General features: G+C 38.6%; 1 pseudogene; it reads left to right on the forward strand.

The window, feature by feature from the left end:
- The first annotated feature begins 1,576 nt into the window (after positions 1 to 1,576).
- LOC103594679 lies at positions 1,577 to 2,367 on the forward strand (annotated as a pseudogene).
- The last annotated feature ends 3,656 nt before the right edge of the window (positions 2,368 to 6,023 follow it).

The following is a 6,023-nucleotide window of genomic DNA, read 5'->3' on the forward strand; positions in this document are numbered from 1 at the left end:
TTTTGTACACTATGCATGTCATTTGGATTGGCTTTTTCTTTAGATAAAATATGTGTTCTATTGAAATTGAAAGATTAGCTAAACTTTTATAAAAAGCAATACTGTAGAAAACTTAGCAGCATATGCCACTGCAAGAGAAGCTAGTTTCTTTGACATCCTACTACTCAGGGATCTTCAATTGTTACTTTTAGACTTAGTGGTCATAGGTGTTTATAGACATGAAGGGACAATGAGACTCATTCAACAAATATACTTGATAAACAAAAATAAAGCTTTGAAGGAGCTCGAACCCTGTTCTGCCCTGTCCAGTGCCTGCCAGGTTCCTGTTTTTCTCCAGTATTGTGGGCTGATGGTTTTCAAGGCTACCAGGGAGCTGGAGAGCAGGCGGTGGGAATAGGATAAGTTAAAACAACATACTGGAGCTGCTCCCTCCAACTGTGACTTTTAACTATGTGATAATGTGCAGAGAAAGTTATTGGTGTTCTAAGACTCTGTGTGGCTGTACAATTTCTGTACATTTGCAGTGAGAAATATTAAAGATTTATTTAGCTATTTAACAACAACTAAAACCACCATAAAGCTCTCTGTTCTTATTCAGATTCTACCATTTTTCTCGAATAAATGCCTCCCAGATTGCTGCAAGCCTTTGGTTAATTTCCATAGTTCTCATAAAGTTAATTCTCACAGTTTTTGCCAGTTTTCTAGTTGCTTTAATGGAGGAAAGAATCATGGGAGCTTCTTACTCCTCCGTTTTCACTGGCATCACTCGTGGATGAATCTTTCAAATGCAATGTCACGGAAAAGAGACAAGACACAAAATAATGCGTAGAGTATGATTCCATGAATATAAAGCTCAAATACAGGTAACACTACACTACATGTGCAATGATGCACATATAGATGGTAAAACTCTAAAGAAAATGAAGAACATAATTACTGTAAAATCCAGGCTGGCACTTCACAAGGCCAGGCTTCTGGGACTCCAGTCAAGTTCTATTTCTTGACCAAGGTGATGGTTACATGGGCAATAATCTCACAACTATTTGTTAAATTGTACTTACATGTTTTCATAAATTTCTTTATGTGCATCATATTTCACAAAAAAGTGTTTTCAAATAGACACTTCATTTATAATTTGCATCAAGCATGGAATAAACACATCTCACCACATAGAATTCAGTTGTATGCCATCATACTTAACTACATCACAGGGAAAAATAAAGAAGTATAGACAAATTAGATGTCACAATGTCAATGCATTCAAAAGAGAGCCTCTCTTACCTTATTTAAAAGCTATTTATTTCTGTTCATCCAAACACTTTTTCTTTTTCTTTTTTTGCAGCTGGCCAGTATGGGGATCCAAACCCATGATCTTGGGGTTATAAGGCTGCACTCTAACCAACTGAACTAACTGGCCAGTCCTCTGTTTATTTTTATTAATGTTTAACAAACTTAGTCACCTATTTCCTCACTAGACAGTAAGCTCCTGGAACACATTCATGTCTGTTTTGCTTACAACAGTATCACTAGCACTTACCAGATAGTAAGTGCTTCATAACTGTTTAACAAATAATGAATGAGAACCCTTGGCAGAGCCTGCCTGCAGGCCTGCCCAAGAGCCCAGATGGCTGCAGCCACAGCTCCCCAGTCAAATTTGCCATCTATCAATGGGACCCAGACAAGGCTGGAGAAAAACCTCATATGCAGACTTATGAAATTGATCTGTATAAATATGGCCCTATGGTATTGGGTGCTTTCTTCAAGATTAAGAATGGAATTGATTCTACCTTGACCTTCTGCAGATCATGCAGAGAAGGTACCTGTGACTCTTGTGCAATGAACAATGGAGGCAACACTCTGGGTTGCACTCAAAGGGTTAATACCAACCTCAATCAAGTCTCAAAAATCTACCCTCTTCCCTGTATGTCTGTGATAAAGGATCTTATTCCTGATTTGAGTAACTTCTATGCACAGTACAAATCCATTGAGCCTTATTTGAAGAAGGATGAATCCCAGGAAGGCAAGCAGCAGCATCTGCAGTCCGTAGAAGATCATGACAAACTGTATGGGCTCTACGAATGCATCCTCTGTGCCTGTTGTAGCACCGGCTGCCCCAGCTACTGGTGGAATGGAGACAAGTATTTGGGGCCTGCAGCTCTTATTCAGGCCTATTGCTGGATGATCGACTCCAAACACGACTTCACAGAGGAATGTCTGGCCAACCTGCAGGACCCGTTCTCTCTGTACCACTGCCATACCATCATGAAATGCACAAGGACCTGTCCCAAGGGCCTGAATCCAGGGAAAGCTATTGCCAGAGTCAAGAAAATGAAGGCAGCCTATAAGGAGAAGAAAGCTTTAGCTTAACAATTTCCAAGCTAAACATGATTATAACCAGCTAAGAGCTGAACATAATTTATATCTAATTTAAATTCCTTCAAAGGTCTCATGAATATAGCATGTATAATAAAAACTTTCAGAAATAAACATTCTGCTTTACTAACAACAACAACAAAAAACAAACAATGAATGACATAATGCTGAAAACTTTTCAAGTATTGGGAGAGATATGCACTTCTAGATCCAAGAGTCTCAAAGATCCCCAAACAGATTCAACCCCAAAAGGTCCTCTCTGAGACAAATTGTAGTCAAATTGTCAAAAGCCAAAGACAAAGAGAATTCTAAAAACAGCAAGAGGAAAGGATCAAGTCACTATAAGAGAATCTCCATCAGATTAACAGCAGATTGCTCAGCAGAAACCTTACAGACCAGGAGAGAATAGTATGATATATTCAAAGTACTAAAACAAAAAAAAACTGCCAGACAAGAATACTATACCCAGCAATGCTATCCTTTAAAAATGAAGGAGAAATAGTGTCTTTCCCAGACAAACAAAAACTTCAGGAATTTACCACCACAATACCAGCCCTCAAAAAATCCTCAAGAGAGGGCCGGCCCGTGGCTCACTTGGTAGAGTGTGGTGCTGAAAACACCAAGGCCAAGAGTTCGGATCCCATATAGGGATGGCCGGTTCGCTCACTGGGTGAGCATGGTGCTGACAGCACCAAGTCAAGGGTTAAGATCCCCTTACCGGTCATCTTTAAAAAAAAAAAAAAAAAAATCCTCAAGAGAATTTTGGAATCCAAAGAATGACAATCAGCATTGTGAATAGACAAGAAAGAATAAAACCCCCTGCCTGGTAGAGCAGGTACGCAAATGAGAAAGAGAAAGAAACTATATCTCATCACTACAAAAAACCATGAAACAGTAAAGACAATCAAAGGGAAAGAAAGAAATGAAAGATATATAAAACAACCATGAAAAAGTCATTAAAATGACAGGAGTACGGCAATACCTTTCAGTAACAGCACTAAAGGTAAATGGATTGAATTCCCCACTTAAAAGGTATAGACTGAGTAAAGCGATTTTAAAAATCAACCCAAGTATGTGCTGCTTACAGGAAACTCATTTCACCTGTAAAGACATAGATAGAGAAAATTATGTTAAATAAAATAAGCCAGGCACAGAAAGAGAAATACCACATTTTCTCACTCATAAGTGGGAGCTAAGAAAAACAAACAAACAAACAAACAATAATAATAGTAAGTTGAACTTTCAGGAGAGAACAGACTGTGGTTACTACAGGGAGGATGGGGGAACGGGGAGGAGGGATAGTGAGAGTTTGGTTAATGGACATGAAGCAGCTAAATAAGAAATATAAGTTCTATTGGTGTACAGTCGAACTAGGCATGTATAATTAATAATAATTTACTTCATCTTATCAAATGGCTAGAAGAGAGAGGATCGAATGTCCTTATCACAAAGAAATAATTGTTTTGCCATAATGAATATGCTAATTACCCTGATTTGATCATTATACATTGCACACATGTATGGAAATATAACTGTACCTCAGAAATGTGTATAATCAATAAATTTTTGTTTTTTAAAATTTATATTATTTATTATTAGCGTATTCATTATTACAAATTGTTATTTTCTTTATGCCCTTTACCTACCTACCCCTCCAAAACCCCTCCCTCCCCAATCCATACATTTCAATTAAAAAAAGAAGATAATGTCTTTTTTTTAAAAAAATAGGTAAATAGATAATCTTAGTTAATCAAGTTCACTAATCTTTGGTGCTAGGTGAATTCTACTTGAATGATCCACCCAACAGTTAAGGGTAACATTTATGATTAAAACAAAAATCACCTTGGACATTCTATGAAGTTAAAGAAAAATCCTGACTCCTCTTTTCCTCCCTGTCCACATTCAATTCATCAGCAAATTTTTCGGTTATACCTTCAAAAGTTATCCAGAAACCAACCACTTCTCTCCAACTCTCCCATTTCTAGCCCAAGCCACTGTCATTGCTCATTCAGATTATTGCAGTAGGCCTTTAACTAGTCTTGTTTAACATCTTTGCCCCCTTTCGTTTCAATATAGCAGCCAGCAAGATGCTTTTAAAACTTATGTAGGCAAATGTCACTCTTCTGCTCCAAATCTTTCCATGGCTTTCCTTCCCACCCAGAGTCAAAGTCCCAAGCACAGACTGCAGAGCTGTGTCTGAACATGACCCTTTCCGACCTCATCTGTACTTGTCTCCTCAACACAAGCCACCCTCTCCTCATGTTGCACCTCAGACACTCCAAACATGCTCCCATGCTGTTCCCTCTGCTGGTTACTCTTCCCACATTTCACAGTGACCTGCTCACTCATGTCATTTGGTTCTCTGCAAATGTCACCTGATCAAAGAGGCCTTCCCTAACTAGCCACTCTATCTAAAATAGGACTGCTTCACTTACCACTCTAGTTCTGCCACATTTCTCTTCATACATTTAACTACCAGTCACATTACATATTTATTTGCTTACTTGCTTATCATGTCTCTACCTCCTAGAATACAAGCTCTATGGAGCCCGGAGTTTGGTTTTTTGCTGTATCCTCAGTTCCCAGATCAGTGCATATGATTGGCTTAATATTTATTTAATGAATGATGAATAAATGAATGAATGAGAAATATTAACAATGTTTATTCTTCCACAGGAGCCCTTGGCTGGTAAAACATTTGGAACTGACATGTTTTACAACACGCTATGCAAAACACAAAGAACCCACGTTTCTCCATTCTTATCACACCCTACCTCTTGTCAATGTGCTACACAGTTGGCCATTTGCTCCTACTTGAAACATTTTCTTCTCTATGCTTCTGGAATAAAATACTCTGTTAGTTTGCTAGGACTGCCATAAAAAAAAGTACTACAGACAGAATACAACAGAAATTATGTTCTAGAGGCTAGAAGCCCAAGATCAAGGTGTTGGCTTCTTCTCCTTACCTACACTTTATTCTTACATTACCTACAAAGAATCCAAACTGTAGGACCTGCCTGTAGCTATGATAATGGGGTAAAGTATTTCCGTTTGGTTTCTTCTGCGATCTCTCTCGTTGGCTTGCGGATGGCCACCTTCTCACTGTGTTCTCACAGGGTCTTTCCTCTGTGTGCACGCGTCCCTAGAGTCTGTGTCCACATCTCCTCTTCCTTTAAGGACACCAGACAGATTGAATTAGGGCCTACCCTAATGGCCTCATTTAAACTCACTTCTTTAAAGGCTCTGTCTCCAAATACACTCACATTCTGAAGTACTGGGAGTTAAGGGCTCAACGTATGATTTCAGGAGGGAAACACTTCAACCCATAACAGATAACTTCCTGGCTTTCTTCTTTGCCTCACTGGCCATTCTTTTTCAATTTCCTTTGCTTATTCCTTTTCCACTGTCTTGCCCCTACATATTAGAGTGCTCAAGACTCAGCCTTGGGGTTTCTTCTCCTTATCTACACTTTATTCTTACATTATCTCATCTACTCCCATGGCTTTAAATAATATCTATGTGCCAATGACTTCTACATGTATATTTCTCACTCTGCTCTTTGCCCTGACTCCCAATTCACATATTAAGTTGACATTTTCATCTGGTGTCTAACAGGTCACATATTAACATATTCAGAACAGAACTCTTCA

Source organism: Galeopterus variegatus, unplaced genomic scaffold, assembly GCF_000696425.1.
Source record: "Galeopterus variegatus unplaced genomic scaffold, G_variegatus-3.0.2 Scaffold70, whole genome shotgun sequence".
Lineage (NCBI taxonomy): Eukaryota > Metazoa > Chordata > Mammalia > Dermoptera > Cynocephalidae > Galeopterus > Galeopterus variegatus.